This window comes from Pseudoliparis swirei, chromosome 4 (genome assembly GCF_029220125.1).
Source record: "Pseudoliparis swirei isolate HS2019 ecotype Mariana Trench chromosome 4, NWPU_hadal_v1, whole genome shotgun sequence".
NCBI lineage: Eukaryota > Metazoa > Chordata > Actinopteri > Perciformes > Liparidae > Pseudoliparis > Pseudoliparis swirei.
In genome coordinates, this window is record NC_079391.1 from 14,892,028 (window position 1) to 14,913,092 (window position 21,065).

The following is a 21,065-nucleotide window of genomic DNA, read 5'->3' on the forward strand; positions in this document are numbered from 1 at the left end:
CCTCTCCAGCCGGGCCGCACTAGCGAGGGCGAGTTATGTAATGTGACTGGCAGGGCCCACTTCCCTCTTCAGAGCTGCTGCACACACACTAATCCCCACAGGAACAAGCCTTGCTTTAGAGGAAGAGGAGGAGATAGAAGCTGTGAGGGAGACGATGTGATTACAATAATTTCAGTCTTTCATCTGCACGAAATCGAACACACGGACACCTCCCCTCCCCTAGCTCATCTGCTGAAAGATAACGGTCAGGATATTAGCACTGATGGAGGCTCGTACAGCATCGGGAGGACATGTGTAACATATATGTATATAAAAGTGATTACAGTTCAAACAAGGCATAACTGTAGATACACACACACACACACACCACTGCTAAACTATACTTAAATACCATTTATAATAATTCAGATACTAAATATGGTGGGCACATTTGAGTGCAGACACTCTTAGTGTGGTCGGCCTCTCTCTTCAGTCATGTTATGAAAACATAATGCTTATTATGCAACAGCTCCTGCTCTACAATCTCATTCAAACGTCTCTGCGGTAGAGCATCGAGGAGTGCATGAGTCAAAAGTGCCTCTATTCAATAATCACCACTAACTTCTACAACATGAGTGCATTATGCATGCCTGCAAACTCATGAGGGGTGAAAAAGGTGACAACGGGGGGGGGGGGGGGGGGGGGGGCAGGTGACTTTTTGTTGTTGTCACCACACCATGCATCCACGTTGTTTGATGAAGCCTCAAAGCTTTTAGAACTACAACTACAGTCATTTTATTGTTCTGACCACAAATCTAAATAATGATATAAACAGTTTAAGAAAAAAGGTCCTCTGCTCTGACGAAGCCCTATAATGATAGTAATAACAAATATACATTGTCATTATATATAATATGGTTGAAGTCATTCATGAACCAAATTCCTTTTGTTGGGCCTGAACCGTCCTCAAGGACTTTTCCTTGAGTCTGTTCTGCCGCTACCTGGTTGTCACGATACTAACATTATAACTTATATACCAAACCTGCCATAAATATCATGATACCCGATACAATACCATAAAAACAATACGATACCATAAATACGAGACTGGTATATTTATCTATAATTATAATAAATAAAACAACTGTGTGGTTCACTTTTTACCAACTTTTTCAACACTTAACAAATGACAGTAATTCTTTTTTTTAGTATTAGCCTACAGCAAGATATGAATGAAACTACATGGAGCCATCATAGCATTGATTATACACTATGAGGCCTTTAGTCAGTATCTGACCAGATGACACAGAGTTCATCAGGATGAGCAGCTGTAGAGTTACAGAACTTTACAGGCTGTCTGCATTGGACACAAAGAACTGAAACATTTCACTTCTGGAATCTTTATTTTTTTAAAGCCGAAGATCGTCTCAAAAGCTCCGCCACTTGACGCCACTCGCAATGCGTGCAGACAGCATTTAACGGAGCGGAGCAGCACGTGCGCTCTCTGATCCCGCGCTCTTTTAATGAAGTATTGATACTAAAAATATGCAAAATCATATCGTTTATAACGTACGGGTCCTTTGTTAGCATCGATACACCGTGCAGCGTGACAGCAGTAGATGTAGCGGGCTAACGTTCACGCTAACACTCAGCCCCCATACGCTGTCGACATCTGAACGCTGATTGGCCGAGACTCGACACGTCCCATCAAAGATGTTTTGATGCGAAGAGCATCACTCCACATTTTCTCCGCGTCTCACTGCAATCTCAACGGCAGCGGGCCAGTTGACCCCCCGCCCCCCCCCAAAAAAAAAAACTCTTCGGATCTACACGATTCACGTGGATCACCTATTTTGATTTCATTAGAGGCCAGGTGCAGGATTTAAAGTGGTTACAAATAAAAGACTGATTCTGATTTACTTAGCTGCTTGCCTGGAAACCATGTGACTGGCATCACATGAGGAGAGGGGCAGAGGGGTTGTGTGTGTGTGTGTGTGTGTGTGTGTGTGTGTGTGTGTCAAGTCCCCATAGGAACACGCACGCACATAGCATGTACTCCTGGCACCATAATAAGCTTTGTGATCAGTTTCCTTGGTTTCCACTGACAGTAAGCTCGGAGAGGTAAACAGTAGCAGCTCTTTCTGGTGCACAGCCACAGGCTCACAGACTCAAGAGTGGTGGGCGGGAGGAGACAGAGGGAGATGAATTAGTGCTGAAGAAGAGGGGTGTGAGCCAGCGCTGCAGCTGTTGTTTAAAGCTCAATGTAAATAACCTGATTTTCCTATCATTTGTCAATTATATTGGAATGAGACTGTAGTGATTATTATTATTATAATTAGGCTAATCTTTACATTTGCACCTTTCTCACTACACGTACAGCTGCGCTAACTGTGTTGGCAGTAGTTACTAGGTGTACGTTGTAAGTTGGGGCTGCATGATGTGTACAAAATGTAGTTATTACAAATTGTAAAAACAAGGTTATTTTAAAATAAGCTTGTTGTGCTTTATTAGCCACCATGACTCACAATCACTCAAGGGGCATTCAAGTATTTCTGAAGTGATACCTATTGTGTATTAGGGCTGCAACAATGAATCAATAAAATCGGTAAAAATCAATTATTAAAAGAGTTGGCAACGAATCTCATTATCAATTCATTGTGTCCGGCAATTATTATGCCACTCAATAAGTCGCAGAGATGTTTGACTATAATAATAACAGAAAAGAGCAGAGTGGAGGTCGAGTAAAGCGTTGTCAGTTCTGTTTTTGAATAAAGGGTTGGAAATTAGCGTTTTTTTTTAAATTATCCGATTCATCGATTAATCTTAAAAATAATTTACAGATTAATCGATTATAAAAATAATCGTTAGTTGCAGCCCTATTTTGTATATCAGCTATTTTTGGTTCATTCATAGAACATAACTAGTTATTTGAGCATATTTCCAGAGAAACAGGAAATAGTTTGAATGTTTTTTCACGGGATTAAACCCTTTTCTGCACTACAGAAGCCGTGACCTACTTTTCACTGACACACACACATTCTTAATACATGCATTCCAGTGGATAGAGTGTATTGCTGCTGTGCTTTCCCCCTGCCTGTTGGTACAAGCAGCTCCTGCACACACAGCCTTCTGCATGACAAAGGCTAGAACCTCATGCTTGTAGGCACATATGTATACAAGTACATTCAAGTGCAGAAAGTCTTTTTAAAAAAAACTAATTTAATCCCAGTACAGGTTTTTGAGCTGCCTGAAGTTCCATTAATGCGATGAGGTCACTGACAGAAATTCCAAAGATAAAATATGTGTCTTCACGTGTCTTAGTTTATGTCTGACACCAACATAAACTAAATTTAACAAAGCATTAACACTTAAAAAGAGACAATATTGCAAAGAAGGTAAAATTATGTATGATTGAAAATGTAATCAAATAGAATGATCATCAAAGGATGATAAAAAGAATGAAGTTCTCCAGTCGTCAAGAAATCCCACACACACACCACAATGTACTTATAAGTATATAATTTAGGGCTGTCAATCGATTAAAAAAAATTAACTAATTAATCGCACATTTTGAAATTCATTAATCGCGATTAATGAATTGTTTTTCTTCTTCTTTTTAAAGACAACTTCACACAGAGCTGTGTTTTCAAAGAGGCTCCTACCTATAAAGTGCCAGTGAGGTATTTAATATCGTGGATGATAAATTGTTTCTTCAGTGAAACATCCAGATTAGTAAAAAAAGAAGTATATTGAGACCCCATTGGTCCTGTCATCTTTAACATTGAACAGCAGCAGAACCAGTGGCCTTGGTAAACTGACTGACATTCACATATGTCACGTTAACCCTCTGGAGGCTGGGGGCATGTTCTCCATTTAACAAAACAATTTAAATTCACCTTTTAAAGTCTTTTTCATATGACACATACCCATGTGTTCTACATCAAACATTCCAGAACAATCTCATCTCTATTCAATGAGGCTCAGTTGTCCTCACGCCATGTTCTCTGCTCTCTGACTGACAGGTTGCTAATGAGCCTTACCTGTGAGGTGGGAGGTCCTTTGTGATTTACTGAGTGTTCATTGGTTGTTTTTTTCGCAAAATGTTGACAGACAAACGGATTGACAAATCACGGTGACGGTTTCGTGTGACGAGTTCTTTCCGCGCCCCCGACACGTCGCCCCTCTGTGGCTCGGAGGAGCAGACGGGAGGGAGGAGCAGGAGGAGGAAACCTGACTGATTCATCCACGAGTTTAAACTGATTCCTGCTCCGTATTTTCGCGGAGAAATAATTGTTTTAAAAACGGAAACAGTGTCAGAGGAGTGCAAAAATGTCAACGCACACCGGAAGTAAACAAAGTTGCGTTAAAATATTTTAGTGCGTTAATCGCGGCCAAATTAATCGCATAGATTAACGCTGACAGCCCTAATATAATTACATACGTATATATGCATGCCAGCACAAATCACAAAGCCCAAAACATCTCTTTAAGAAACAAGTGCTCTACTGAAAGTGTTTCCATGAAAGTGGCCTGATCAACTGATGGTTAGAGAATTTAAAAAATATAGTTTGTCAACTTACCGATTCCATGGCTGTGGAAGAATGTCAGTGGGCTACAATCCAACGAGAAAAACACCTGTCGTCTGAGTCCACAGAATCCTGAAAAACAAGATCAAAACAAACAGAGCATTAGTTACTCAGACAGCACAAGCAGTTTCACATTCCTCACGATGAACGGGGATTGGAGTCGATGCAGAGGGTCATGTTCCTCCTCCCAGGATCAGTTAATGCACAATGCCCTGGCACGCTGAGAAAGGCATACGGAACACAGGGGCACTGTCGTGCATTTGAGCCCCTTTTTGTTTCTTCGACCCCACATTGGACACACCGACCCTGGTCTGTATGAAAAATAAGTAGAGCTGTGGATCTTCACTGGTCTCAGGATTCGATAACAATTCAGCCGTCAACGATTCTCGATGCATCTGTATCACATCATCAATTTTCTATACTACCGCACATGGCTACTTTTTCATTAATACACGCGTCAGAGAAATATGAACTCCATTTGGTTTAGAAAGTACTTTACAGGATCAGATTACATTCGTCTAGAATACAAAAAGCAATATTTCTAAAGCAGTGTGTGTGGTTTAACCACGTCAATACATATACATTACAAAACTAAAACAAGAATCCTTCTGCAGTGCATTACAAGTCTGCTGCGATCTCCACAAATATGGTTTTCACATAACAGCGCTCAGGCAGAGCACCGACGCTGCGTAAATACCCCCGCCGCTAGCATACTTTAGCTTGTCGGTTACATGTCCTACCTCGACTCTCAGTAACTTGGTTTAAGTCCCAGCATCTCCCGACACAACCCCACCATGGTTGAATTTCAGCCTGAATGCAACATGGTTGACAACAGCACGGATAATATTGATAGCGAGAACAACAGGCTAGCGTAGTGCCATCACGTCTCCTCACATAAGGGGTGTGTATAAGCTCCGCCATCTCTTGTGATGGTCTCCTCTTAGACCAGGGGTGCTCAATACGTCCATCGCGACCGACCAGCCCGCCCCCCTGTAATTTTCTCTGTAGCACGTCTTTGTTCTTTTATTAAACTAAACAGCCGTCTGTTGTTGATCGTCTCTACACACCAGCATGTCATTTCTGTCTCTACGTGTCGCGTTAACACTTCTCGGCTCTCCGTCTCGGGACGGGGCCAAAAGAAAGTCACTTGCGGAGGATCCATTAATCTGACTTTTTCTAACTCTAATTCCATAATCCGATCAGATTAACCTCTCGGGGCGCTGGAGCCCCTCCCAGCTGACATTGGCGGGGTTCACACTGGACAGGTCACACTCACATTAACACATACGGGCCAATTCAGAGTCCAATTAACCTGCATCTCTTTGGACTGTGGGAGGAAGCCGGCGAAACCCGGCGGGAACCCACGCCGACACCGGGAGAACGCGTAAACTCCACATAGGCCCGAACTCCGGCCCCTTTTGCTGCGAGGCGACAGCGCTAGCCACTAGACCGGCTTGTAGCCCTTTCTTCTAACTCAATACAAATATAACGTTGGGCATTTACTGACAGAGTACCCATATGTTAACAGCATCATTCTAAAATCTGTAAACTAAATTTGAAAAGATTAACCGATGCATGTCGGAAAAGCCAAAACATACCACCACTAATTTTATATATTGTCCCCCCTCCCCCAATTTAAACCTACAAAGGTCCCACCAATTTGGTGGGATCACAGAAACTAGCAGTCACCTTTAACACTATTTCAAAAGAGTGCATTTACAGGGGCTTCGGATATGCATTTCACCCCTGAACAGGTGCTTATGTAATATCCGTTAGTGCATTTATATCTCTGCGACAGGATAATATCAAATAGGACCTGAATGGAGGGTTTTAAAGCGTAGGGAACAAAGGCTGATGGTACAGACAGGGTGGCAGGTGGGACAGGATTAAGGCCAGCCCTCAATGGGATGGCCTAAGTGGTAAGGAGGATGACTGTTAGATGTGTGTTTGTCTTTGCACTGGAGTGGAAACTGTGGGGCTTTCCCAGTGGGAAGCACAGGCTTGAAGGATTGTAATAATCCAGACAGGAAGCAGAACACTAACCTCCCAGCAGAGTTTTGGATACAGAATAGAGACAAACCCCCTCGATGATCGACAAAAACTGTCAAGTCATACACTTTTAAACAAGAACTGTGCACTACAAAAAGCACCAAAAAATATAACGCTGAATGCAAATCCAGAACCGTCAACCAAGGTTAGTCTCTGAAGGCCAGCAAATTATGAAGTTGAAAAAAAGATTACAGTTTCAACATTGACAACAACCGCCGGAAGCGAAATAAAAAGAGCCGTTTTGAGCAATAAAATGGATCATCTATTGTTTGACAATTTCAACGCCTTTTAACAGCTGCCAATAGTTGAAAACTGCATTCAAACAAAACATTTTATACAACATTAAACTATACAACACAATTCATGGGAACCAAAAGACAACCTTTAAGTCACATTCCTCTGCCCACACAAACTGAGATACCGTAGATAACATCACTGAAAGCCTAGGGATACGTCACACTGTGCAAGGGTTTACCAAAGTGCCGACATCCGAAATCGGGTTGTGACCAACCATCTCTGCAACTATATGAAACAACCAATACAACATTTGGCGGGAACCAGGGTTTGAACATCCCCCTGAAGTGCTCTCTTTACATTCTCAGAACATCTTCCATCACTTTCCATGTAAACAACTGAGTGCAACAGTAGGAATACCATCCAGGAGACTGTGTGAAACTCATTATTTTAAACTGCATCGCTTCTTACCTCCCAATGATGGATGGCTTTTCACTCTGCATTCTAGAGGCCATTCACTAAACACACTCGTGCTTTCCCTTCATGTCCTACAATACATCATATGAGCATAATCTCAAGCATAGCCTGATGTGTACATTTTCCCAAGAACGTATAGTAAAACTAAGTTTCTACAGGATGCCTTTTCCTTGCCTATATATTAGATTAAATTAATGGAACCGCTATACCACTGTTTACCTTGGAGAATGCATATTTTAATTGAAAAGCCCATTTCTATTCCTCTCTCTGGTGTGGTGTTTTGCGATGGCAATTAATACAATAAAATCAAATAGATATGGAATTTTGAGAAGTATTGCAATTTATTGACGTAAAAAACATGCAATAAATATGATCTCCTCAAAGCTACCAGACTCCAGTCAGACAACAATAATATTACCTCGCTAAACTTCACTTTACACCACACGTCGACTGACTGGTATTCTTCCCACTGTGCCAACAAACACCCACTCTGGGTCGAGACTTTGAAAGAGAGAATGAATAAGTAACACGTAACTGGAAAAGGTGCACCCAGTCGGGCGCAGACTTGCGTCAGGTGTGTCCGAGACGGCCGCTGCTGTAGTGTCGATTGAATGAATACATTTCACAAGTATCTAACCCAAAGTCTAGACACCAATGGGCCGTAGGCTTTGTAAAATACACTTTCAAAGTCAAGAACAAGCGGCGATGTATAAAGGAAATTGGCTCAAAGTAGTCACGGTTTCTTTCTCATCTTTGACTGAGCTACACCAGACGAGAATCAGAACGCCAACATAGACCGGTGTTGTTGTTGTGGGCAGTATAACGGTCACCGATGTCACCTTCTGCCACAACGTGGATTTTGAAATTCGGGCTTTACCGTGATAAGCACCCACAGCTAGATACCATACCCGAAGAACTACATCACTCCCTCAGTTTATACAGACTATGGTTCCATACAGGCTTCCGCCATTCTGTTGTGGACAGCTTGTCCACACAGAGAGCACTGCTGTTGCAGCGTTGCTACAGTCAGCCCTCAACAGATGACTTTTGTTGTCTTGCTTCTTTGAAAAGGCGGAACACGCTCTCGATGAGCGGACAGACACAAGTCGAGTTGTTATGTGTCCGAGTTGTAAAATCTCTATTTTGTGTTTCTTTAAAAAAGATGCATTTTATTATAAGTGTAATACAATTCCCATTTTGGCTGTGGTGAAAACAGGTGAAATAACTTTCACATTCTAAAACGGTAAATGTCTATTGCTGAGAATCAGGTTGCTCGGCAATACAGTTCACGCACAACTCAAAACAGCATCCTGGCGATAACGAGGCGACTAACGCTGAAAAGAATCGCAAAGCAAATACATTCTGGGGCAGGCGGGTCGTCTCAAAACACATAGCTACATTTCTCAGTTGGAACCACATTTATCTTTTGGGTGGAGTATTACTTATAATTGTGTAACACTGAGGCATAATACCATGCTGAGCACTATACCGGTTTCAAATTTCCACATGGTATGAATTTTTCATGTACCGTCATACATACATGAATGCCGGTGCTACTGTTGTCTCTCTTCGGCAGGCAGCAAAATATATTCTTCACCGTTCACCGCTGGTTATAACAATTAATATCCTACAACTAATGCTCTTTAACAGGGTAAAACACAACAACAACAGTTTGTTAAACAAACAATTTGTAACACTAATAATTGTACATTCATAAAATGACACCGCTGAATGGCATGCTGGGTACAGCTCGCCCAAGAAGAAACTGTCGTGGAATTAAACAATGGAAAAGAGCGATGTAGAAGGAACAACGAGACCAGAGATGCACCAATACAACTTGTGCCCAAGAGGAGCTGTGTCTGCTATTTGGAGTTTTTTGGGGTTTTGAAAAGTCCGACGTTGATCAGAAAACAATTAATTGCAAAGTTTGTCGAGCTCAACATGGTAGGACGTCGGCCCTCGGGGCACGGAGGTGAAAAAACAGGAAGAGACGGAACAGAACAACACAAACAGTTGTTCAAAGTTTGCTGGCCAGTTGAGAGCGAGTTGGCCAGAGCGGTGAACAGCTGTTCAGTTGGCTGGTGGTCCTTTTCGGCGTCAATGAATGAAATTCCGTGACATCGCGTGAAACCGCCAGAATCTTACAAAATACCGTGAAATGAATTTCTTGCCACACCGCCCACCCCCAAGACCATCCACATAAGTTCTCCCCAAAATACAAAACCAAACACAAAAACATCAGTTACACACATGCACAGGTGCTGAAACCAGCACATATATTTACAATATAGTCTATTTAAACAATTAAATATATGAAGTACTCAAGACTATGGAGGGTTGCAAAGAAAAAGGTCAGAGGTGAACCCCTACCCAACGTAAGGCTTCATTTAACCAAGCCCAGTCAAAAGCGCTGCCTCCACACGATGCAGAGCTGAGGCCAATTCTAAATTACCATGCATAATTGCACCAAATTTCTTCTTCTGAATCACCATGACAACATGGCTGCATATTTAATTATTCTGCATGTTTACTGACCATGTTCCCGTTATCCAACAGCTGACAAATCAGCAGTGCGTTTTAGAGCGCTTAACTAAGCTTAAAACAATAGAACGTTGAGACTGACGGTTCTATGTGCGTGGCCAGTAGTGACACAGGACATATTTGTGTGTGTGTGTGTGTGTGTGTGTGCAAAAGGAGGAGACATTCCCCGGGTACTGTGGGATTAAGGAGGAGACAGGGGCTCTAAAGCTGGCTTCAGGACACACAGGCTTCTGTTGTCCTTATTTTCTGTCAATTAGCATCTGATTACAAGAAGAGCTTCCATTTCTACAAACTGATATGGTTGCTGCTACTATATGGGAAATCTGGACCATATAACACAAAACGCACAAGTGTTCCCCCCCGCCCAGGGCACTAGAGCACCTCTCCAGTCAGTCCCGTGTGTGGCTGTCCTATCAGAGACCAGATCAGAGCCAGCTGAAAGGAGACCTGGAACAACAGCGCTGACCTCTGTCTGATTTCACAAAGCATGTCGCCGCCTTGTACTCATCAGGCAGGGAGTCATTCGCACTCACACTGCAGTCCTTGCAGCGCAGTAGATAATCTCTAAGAGAATTCACAAGCTGGCCAAATGTTGTGTATTTCATATGCAGGACACAGTAAGCACAGGATTAGAAATGTTGGCACAGAATCTCAGGGAGACAAAACTAACATGCAGTGCTGTTGCGATTAATGGCATAAAACCTCTCTATAGCCAAAGCGGCCTGGTAAGACTTCTAGAATGTTACATGAGCTTTAAGTTGTGTTCTTTACTGTCCAATCAATAGCAATGTGGTAAAAACAAGTTGGGCCATATCGATCAGAATTTGGGTCGGGACCAATTTAGCCCTGTATGGAAAACCGCCGCTTATTGATTTAAATGGAGGCAACTCTGTCCACACAGAAGAGGGTTCCTATAGAACAGGGGTGTGAAACTCATTTTCACCATGGGCCACATCAGCCTCATGGCTGCCCCCAAAGGGCCGGCTGTAACACGGTATCATTCCAACTACTCCAGAATATTGTGTTAAATAACTGTCTTTGCATTTGTTTATTGTTTATTTAAGTGTTCTTGTATGTATAAATATATATGCAAATGTATTTAATATTATAAAATAAATCTATTTAATTTAATTATATTTATTTTAACCCACATTACTGTATCAAAGATCAAACAAACATTAGTACATTAACTTTTTTTAAAGCTTTGCCACAGTTGAGACAGGTGGTTCTCCACCGGTCTGGGGCAGTGGTTCTCCACTGGTCTGGGGTAGTGGTTCTCCACCGGTCTGGGGCAGTGGTTCTCCAGTGGTCTGGGGCAGTGGTTCTCCACTGGTCTGGGGCAGTGGTTCTCCACTGGTCTAACTAGTGGTTCTCCACTGGTCTGGCTGTGGGACGCACTATCACCCCTGAATGACAAGCTGAGACCTAAATCGAGGAACATTTTTAACTTCTCAAATGTATTTAATGAAAAGATGGTGCAGTTTGAACCTGAGATAGTTCAGAATGTCACAGTATGCACAACAATCTATATAATAATATTCCCTTTGACAGTCAATTATGAACCAACAAGTGAATCTTAAGGACACAAGTCAATACAATATATTTTTAAACTCGGGCCAAAAAAGTAGATGAGACTGTTGAAATGCTCCGCGTGACGTCACTGACGTCATATCGTTGAATCAGAACCTACGGAGGATATTGATCGTGTGGAAGCGGCCGTCATCCAGACGCAGCTCCTGGAGAAGCTGCGTGCGGCTACGAATAATATAATATTTAATATTATGAACCCAGACTCGAGGGCTTGATGGTCCGACGTGTGTGGGACTTCCTCAACAGAACAAAGAGTGATTATTTCTTCCGTGGTGGACGGTGGTAACGAACTGTTATGTGCCACGATAAGCCACGCCCCCTCTCCGGCGCTTCTAGCCCTAGGGAAGAAAACGATCACAAACAGTCCGGCGAGTGACTCACGCGAGTACATTTAGTAAAGCATCGTGAGAGCTCGCCTCTCCTCTGGCGTGAACGCAGCATGAAGGAGAACGCACTCCGCTGCAGAAAAAATTACCTTTAAAATAAACGCACAGGAAACAATTAGACGAAGACACAGACTCAATACCCAACTAGCCAAATTAAGGAAAACAAATACATATTATATCATAAGTTTATTCAACGAGCTTATACTGTCAGATATAATTGCGACAGACCTCACAGTAGCACACCTTTATGCTACGTGTTGGGCTGATGGAGGGTGCAGTTCCTATGGTCTGTAGGGGGTTGGCTGTCACTGGAGAGCTCAGTGATGGTTAGGGCTCGGCTGTCGATGTCGAACCGTCCTTTATATTTAGTCTGAGCACTGAACCAAAAAAACAATAGGAAGCAACAGCAGCTCAATACAAGCGCCTGGGTTTGGCCTGCAGTGTGTCAAAGCATCAGGTAGCAGAGCTTATTGTAATATCTCCACTAATTAGATTCAGTCACCTGCTCAAACACTGGAGGGGATATCTGACACTCGAGGGTGGGGGGAGACAGCTGGGGGAGGGAGGCGTGGGACGAGGGGGAGAGGAGAGAGTAAATGCACACTACACTTCTCTTCTTCAAAAACATCTACATTATTGATAAAGCTTGGCTTCGCCAAGGAGGGACCACGGCACAGTGATCCTCCACATCTCCAGCATGAGCAACCAACACAGACCGCACATTGGCAGCTCTATGTGAATCTGTTGATCTTAAGACCAAAAACAAACAAGTGCCAGATTAGCCATCAGCATAGAAGACAGGGCAATGAAACAAAATAAAATGCAACACCAGAGGGGAGGATGAGCAGGGGCGGCAGCAGGGAGTTGGGGGGGGGGAAAGCACGGCTTAGATAAGAATGATAAAAAGGTGAGACGGCTGGGATGGGGGGATAGCAGCCGAACAACAAGCCAGCTGAATAAAGGCCTGATAATAAATGGAGGCAGAGAAGGGAGAGGATGAGGGCTGCGATGAGAAGGCAGCAGTCCTCGTGACACCGTTAGCGACAGCGCTCATTTGTTTGGCACAGCCATATCGTGGAAAGCTCTGCTCACTCGCTCTGCTCCTCTTGCTATGAATCTTCTGCTGTTGTCAAGGTAACAAGCTCTCTGGACCTGGAGACAAATCTCATCACATTCAAAAGATGTCTTTTCAAATAATGGCCTCAACGTGAAACTTGCACGTGTTCTCAATATACAGCCTGTGCCATTTAAACCGTCTCTGTATACACACCACTAAGAGTGTTGCTGGAATGAACGATGCAGAATCGCATCAACAACATAGTGATTCACAGCAGTGCTGTTCGGACTGCTTTATAAACATTCATCAATTGTAAATTAAATCAATCCAAGGCTTCACAAGACAAAAGCTTCAATACAATTTCCTATCTGACGAGGTGAAACATTCATGGTATTTCAGCCAGTTTAACATCAAAGGGATTCATATGAAAAAACAAACGGTATAAATCAAAAAGCATGAATGTTGTGCTCGTATTATGAGCAATGACAACTGGGGACAGGAATTTAGAAATAATGATTTGTTTCAGAGGGCTACAATGTGATTCTGAAAGTATTATCGATTCTCCTTGATGCATCTAAATGTTTTATTTTGTAATACTTTGTTTTGCCCCGTGTCTCTTTTTAAATTGTAAATCATTACAAATATGCTGCGTTTTTAAAATAGCAGATGACTTCATTCCTATCATCTTTTAGGAGTTCAATATTAATAACAAATCTAAGAGATGTGGACGGTTACATTTTCCAGTATTGCAAAGAGAATAAACGGGAAAATAAATTAAATTGGGCCTGTGACAGCATCATCGTAGTAAAAACACAGAATTCAGCATTTTCTGAATCATTTGACATAACAAGCTGCTTTTATTGAGCAATACATATTATAGACTTCTTTTAAAACAAATATTATAGGTTATAGGTAATGAGCATTCAGCTCTCGTACAAAAAGAACGCTTTTTGGAACGTGTGGTGAAACTTTACACGGTGATAAAGTGAGAGGATTCGGTGACACGTGATTCAGTGGCAACGGAGATCGCATTACTGCCATCATCCCCGCTTCCCTGGGGACTCCATGACTCGAGCTGTGGTTGTTAAGTGCGAGTATCGCCGTGTCCAGCAGAACGTTGAGACAATGCATCTCGCTTCCAAAGTGTGCAGCACAGTGCGAACGCTCGGTTTCTCAATGAGAGGCGCAAATCCTCAACGAAAAAAAGTGAGAATCAATTTGTGATTTGCTTTTTTGCAATCTGCACTTCTTTTAGTTTTTCTGCATCGAGTCATAATCTTGGATGAAATAATTCCCCTCCCCCAACCCTAATTACAACCGGGGCTGGGAGTAAAAAAGTACAATCTAGCAAAAACAGATCGACTGCCGATCAAAATCAGCTGGTTTTCAGCTGAGAGGCCATGACGGTTGACCAAGCTTAAAACATTTGGAACAATAAACTTATTATATTGTAATTCATTCCCATGAGTGCTGCTCAGAGTTCTTGCAGTGAGCAGCACCGGGTCTCTATCTTGCACATGTGGGATTTTAACAGAGCCAACATTAGTGAAGGTTGCATTGACTCGGTGCGTTTACGCTCTACTCCGTAAAACATGGGATTGAGCGAAGGTTGATTTAAATGCTACAGATACAGCCGTTAAAGGAGATGTTTTCTAACACCAACTCTCGAGTAAACAATAAAATATAATTACAAATGTCATCAACATTATTTTCTATATCAGGCATTTTCATATAAATGACGACTGTAGGTGAAAGTAAAAAGAGAATATTAAAACTTTTTCATGGTTGACTGACTTCTTGACAGTTGAAATGACTTCTTGGTACGAGGGTGAAAGAAAGTTTGCCTGGAGCCTTGCTCTCAATTATAATTATTAAGAAGAAAATTGGAATTGCGAAAAATCCCAATCCGCAGGTCAGACTTTAATGAAATGGCCGAAAACACTGCAATTAGTGCATCTCTAATTCAGTGTTTTTTAACAATAGCATTTATACACTAAGAAGGCCAGCCAGCCTGATCAGTCATACAGCAATTTGATTCTCTTTTAAGAAAGCTCGTCATTCAGGCTCACACACACAAATCAGAGCATTTTCACAGTTCTGCCATTTGTCATTTTCTGTTGCCATGGTTGCAGTGAAAGACAGGGCTCTTTGAATATTGTAAATGGAGGAGCAGCAGCACATGGTACATTATCGACATAAACACCCGCTCATGCTCCAACACCACTAAACACATCGACTGTGTTGCTTCTGAATGCCTGCGGCCATCCGTTCACCCACACAATTATCAGCTAGTTTAAAAAGTAGCCATCTAATGAATACCTAGAGTTGACACACATCCCTTCCACACATACTACATCCAGTATTCAGCTACTACAAATACAACTTTCCAGTTTCAAACACGGATGTGAAACTCAGATTTTTATCAATGCAAATTCTGTGTTCTGCAAATTACAACATTCTATTCAATATATTTTGAATAGCCCTAAAGACATACGTGTCTCACAACTCCTCCCCCCTCAAAAAAACTTTAACGAGAAATAAGAAAAGAGGAAGAAACATTAAGGAGAGCTGCAGAGAAGGTATCTCTCTCCCAAGATGGCTATAATCACAATAGATGTCACGTGTACAAAAGATCATAACAGAGTTACAACACATTCAATGCATATCACATAAACGTGCCTCTTCACAACGTGGAGTTAACACGACGATGGATCTACGGTGCAAGTGCGATGGCTTGCTGCAGGAGCAAGTGTGCGCACACCATGTGCGATGCCCTCGTCATCTTGACATGCCGCCATTTCAGACCTTTCTTGTATTTTGCTGAGCTTGACCTTCAGTGTCCATCGTCTCCCTTCTGACAGGCTCGAGCCACAATCACACACCTGAGTTCCTCTCTGATTCCTCCCTTCAGCGTCATTGGATAGCCGTCTAAACATTAGAGTTGGGAAATCGCAACAGACGTCTGTGGTTGTGCGTGCATACCAGCGTCAGAAATACACGAGGGCAAAGGGCAAAAATGAACCCAAGAAATATAATTTTGCCCCCCGATATCACTAGGAGGGGCAAAAAATGCCCCCAGAATTTCCTCTAATAATTATGAACTTGTCAAAAACATCGTGGCCTATGTGACACGGTCCAGTCGCCACGCCATGTTTTGATTGTCGCCGTGATGTTGCGGGTCCGTGAAGAACCGAAAGGAGGGCTTCTTGATCAGACCTGCGAGTGAGAGTGTCAGGACTTCATCAAGGAGAGCGACACGTCAAGCAATAAGAGACCTTCTGTCACCAGGCGACCCAGCAACACGCCGTCGCCTACGATGAGTGATAACTAGTAATAATTATTTTTTGAAATGATTTAGTTTGCTAGCTTTGATCGTCCGTTAGCTACAAAGGTTTGCTTACAAGCTAGCTCACGTCAGAGTGCAGTCAGTGAATCACAATGTGGTTCACAAACAATCCTCTATGTGGGTCAAACACAATAAGTTGACTACAAGTTTTAAATGTTAAGATTAAGTCTCTTATCACATGTAACATAACTACGGTTTGGTTTGCCAGAAGCATGGAGTAGTCGGCTCAATAATAGAGACACCGGGTGAAGCTGTGGATGTGATGCAGAAGACAGTGTTCTGCTGTTTGAGGCCCACGTGAAACCCTTTGGGAGAAGGCAGCATGTCCCGACCAGCAACTTCTCCAATGACCGACAGTGACACGGATGAAGATGATGAAATGACATTTGCTGAGTTTTTGTTTGTAAATTGAATTTGATTCATCCATGTATACCACTTTTACAGCGTTTTGGTTCTTTGTTTTGTTCCATCTGTATTGCCTAATACAAAGAAATTCAATATAATTTTGAATTATAAAAAAACTAAGAAATACGTTTTTATTGTTCATAGTTGATTCAAATATGTAATAATAAGAACTAATAAAGCAATAAGAACCAAATTGAATATGATTGTCTGATTTCTGTTTTCCGTTTGTTCCAAGAAAACACTTTGAATCTGTAGACTACTTCTTAATCGTATTATTATTGCCATTTTCAATTTACACAAGCACATCAGAACAGCAGTGGTAGCGTTATGCCATAAGGTGAGGTTGGCATATGAATACACATCATGTATGTTTTGGTCCAGCACAATACTACTCTCTGCCCATTAGATTCCTAGTTGAATTGATTGGAAAGCATTTTGTTTTTTATGGAGACAAAAACCCGCTCCCAGCATTAAAAAACTGGACATGTGCAGCACGACTGTAGAAATGGAGGCATATCTATTGGTGAGACACACAACCGAGTGACATCAAAAACGCACAGGACACACTTCGAAATATTACAGAATGAAGTAGCCAGCTTCTTGCTACTATACACACACAGACACACAGACACACCAGAGATCTCAACCAGTTCTACTCCATTACATATACTGATACTAATTTAAAAAATAAAAGATATCACATCTGCACTCCCTTTTGGCCAACACTTTCAAATTAAGGACGAGAATCTATGAGCAGAGAAACATGCTTGCCTCTGGGACCACAGAGAAGGCAAAGTAAAGCCAAGTCAAATATTCTCCATAACTTTACACAAGATGTTGGTGTGTACACACAGAGGAAACAAGGAAACCAGTTTCGCACAACGCCCGTAGCTTCCTGAGGAACCAGCGCTACTGCATAGAGGTGGAGATGGGGGAGGAGCCTGTCAGAGTGAGGGGAGACGAGAGAGAGAGAGAGAGATGCATGCGAGGAAAGTATGAAGGACTGGCAAGGCAATGGAAAGGTGGGAACAGTTGCCGTTACTCTTCTATGTTGACGGACCCAAGTCCCCTTGCTCTATCAATCAACCACTCCAAGTATAGCTCCTTATTATTAAATTATTAAAGAAGAAAAACATTCATAATAGAACAGCTGTAGCTTTAAATAGATTTCCATGTTGGACCCTTCTGCAAGGGAACATTTTTCTCCAAACCAAATGTGTTGCCACATGGCCCACACAGACAGACAGTATTGGCAGATCTAAACTGAGGGACACTCAATGGAGGTATTGACCAAAACATAGTGTCTGATCAATAAGGTGTGAATTGAAATGCCTCAGACATTTAAAGAAGAGAAACACCTAATACAGATACTGATCATGGTCCAATAGCAGGGCCGGGTAAAGATGGCAATGGGCCAATCTGGTAGTGGATACAATTGTTTAACTGTGGTTTTCCCAGACAAAGAAATGGCGGGGCTCTAATAAGACGTGGGAGCTTGCTACAACAAGGATGCCACTTGTGTGATGGAAGCCATCTAATTCATGATGCTGTTCTCATGACACCAATGTTGCTACCTGCATTCCAGGTGGGGTTTTCTGACACCATAGACCATGAATGTAATACTTATTGGCCACTGACTCTCAGGTCTTGTATGTCCATGGTTTCTCCCAGCACAAGTGTGTTATTTACTGGAAATTATACAATGTAGCAAACAGCAAGGTTGCCATTAGTCAATGACCTTGATACGGCTACTCCAGCCAATCCCCACCTCTTACCCCTATACTTCAGCTGCCCTTACTTTGACAGCCCCCACATTGTAACTACACCTTCATTTCAATCTTAACTACATATTTTATATTTTATTTTTTATTCTTGTGCGTTTGGTTTATTGGTGCTGCTACTGCTACGACAAATTTCCCCTTGGGGATTAATAAAGTATATATCTATCTATATCTGTTTAGCATCTTGCATGGTCGCGATGCTATCGAGGTGACAACAGACACAGACAGAAAAATAAACAAATAGCAAAACTGCTTCTGGTGTAGTTCCTGCTACACTAAATGTCTCCAGGACCACATATTGTGATGATGACAGACACACACAGGGCACAGGACACACACACACACACACAATGTATAGCATGTGCTAAAACATGCTAAATGATTGCCATGATCCTTTACCTGCTTTCCCTTTTCTACGGACAGTGTGGATTCAAACAGGCCATGCAGCGATTGTGGGTGAGAACTAGCTTTGCATAAGTAATGATGAGGAATAAAAGACGGTCCTACATCCTCGCTAGAGATTACACTGCTGGCTTCTGTTTCTATAAAAAGATTCACTGCAGGGAGTACGAGTGGTACAGGCGACAACACGCACACGCAACCACACACACGCACAAAAACTAGCCAGTGTATTTATAGGGAGGACGGTTCTGGTATCAAAAAATGATTAAAGATCAGCGTCTGGTAAGTCAACCAATCACAATCTGCAACTTTTCCAAGACTTGGGAGACACAAACAGTGAAATCCTGGAAAGATTATTGGTAGCTCTACGTTTTCTATGTTTCCTTCTCTTCTATTTTCCACTTTTCAGACTTCTTCCTGTCTCTGTAAAAGAAATAACTCAGTGAAGTGCTTTCACAATGTGCGACACACGGATACAATGTGGACGCACAGGCCTCGTTATGAGGGCCAAGTCCACATTGGCCTGTAGCTTTAAGAAGGACTCGGAGTTGCCACATATTCAGGAGGGAAAGTCCCTGTGCAGGATGACTGAAGATGATGTGATTTTCCACTCCCAGCTGACTGCTCTGGTTAAACACGCTCGCTAATTCCTATCCCTGCACCAAGAGTTACGACATTTACTTCACCTTCTCCGTGACGACGGGCTCGATCACACCAGACGCGACTCATAAAGATGCAAAACCATTGTTTTTTTAATGGTACTTTAAAAAAACATTTTTAGGCGTGCTTAAAAGTTAAAATATTCTCAACTTCAAATTCAAGTTGAAAATGGCAAACTCCAACAAGACACTCTTATGAGCAGTATTTCATTAGGAAGAGCTTTATAATTCTAAATCGAAACACGACTCCAACTGACCCCTACTCAGCCGAAAGTGCTCGTCATCGAGACACAGTTAGCGGAATAGACTGTGGTATTCGCCGTACGCCTCCCTTTTTTTATTTATTTATCGTGAACCCAAGACCTCCGCTTTTTGGGGCTTTTCCTCCTCCTCATACAACAACACAGGAAGCGCAAGAGCACAACGTTTGCTTGAATTCATTTAGTAAATAAAGATTTATTGCCCGGTTGCGCACGCAGGCCCGCTCCACGGCTGTGCTTTTACAAGTCGCGTCTGGTGTGATCGAGCCCTTAGGGAGGAGCATTCTAGACAATGTTATATTAAACGTTATGCAGTGCAGGAACTCATTATTTTTACATTGTTTATTCTGTTCACTGTTTCCTATGAAATACAAAACTGTGAAAATGCCCATCAAAATGTCCAGTTGTCCAACTGACTTGAAGATACAGCAGTATAGAAAACAAGAAAAATAGGTGAGCTAAAGGGCCGCACCGTATGTTTGTCATTTTGCCTCTTATGTAATTTCTTCTTATTATCTCCAAGCTTTTGTCTTTTCAAAGATCAAGTAACGGGATGATCACAAAGTACAGATGTTTTTGGTAACGCATTTTTATGTTTACGCCGTCGAAGTCTCTGTGAGCATTAAATAGTGACTAAATAGGTCCCAATGCAGCAGCCCAGAAAATAATTAGCAACATTTGAAGCTTGTATGTGTCTTTTAAAAAGGGGGGGGTCCCCAACAAGTGTCTTACAGATACTCAAAAAGGGCATAACTCCGATGTCTTATACACATTATAATGTTCAATATTTTTTTCACTGGCAGTCGTGTAGCGTGACTACTTGAACAAACGGTCACCTCGGCACACATAAAAACAAAAAGGTTTTAAAACAACATTTTAAAGATGTATCGAAAGACAACCCCGCAGAGCTGTGCATAACATGCGACTGTATTGTACAACTCTGGAAAGTTCTCAGTCTTCTATCTTAATGATTACATTTAAACAGTAGATATATGCCATATATTTAGAGTGAAAATATGTGACACACCGACAAAAGTAGCTTTGCTAGATGATATTGAGGTTGTGGCAAAGATTCAGTCAAGTTTTCTGTCTGTATTTCGCTGCAGCTGGAGATGCCAACACTGGTCAAATTGAAATTAATGACGACTAAGGGGTTTGATGCAGTGCTACTGCTGGTCAGAACATGGCTGTAACACATTCCCCCAAAATGCCTCCCAATCAACGTCACATGCACACCTCTGAGGACATCCAGGTTATCCTCGAACAGTCCTGGATTGGATGAACTCAGAGGGATGACACAGGAGCCTCGTTTG

At 42.2% G+C, this 21,065-nt stretch overlaps 1 protein-coding gene across 3 annotated transcripts in view; it reads right to left on the minus strand.

Moving 5' to 3' along the window:
* Positions 1-21,065, minus strand: part of ankrd11 (ankyrin repeat domain 11) — a 99,294-nt gene that overhangs the window by 68,765 nt on the left and 9,464 nt on the right. For all 3 annotated transcript variants that reach the window (XM_056412371.1, XM_056412369.1, XM_056412370.1), the window contains exon 2: positions 4,560-4,637. The gene's annotated coding sequence lies outside the window, so the exon portion shown is untranslated. The remainder of the gene's footprint in view (positions 1-4,559; positions 4,638-21,065) is intronic.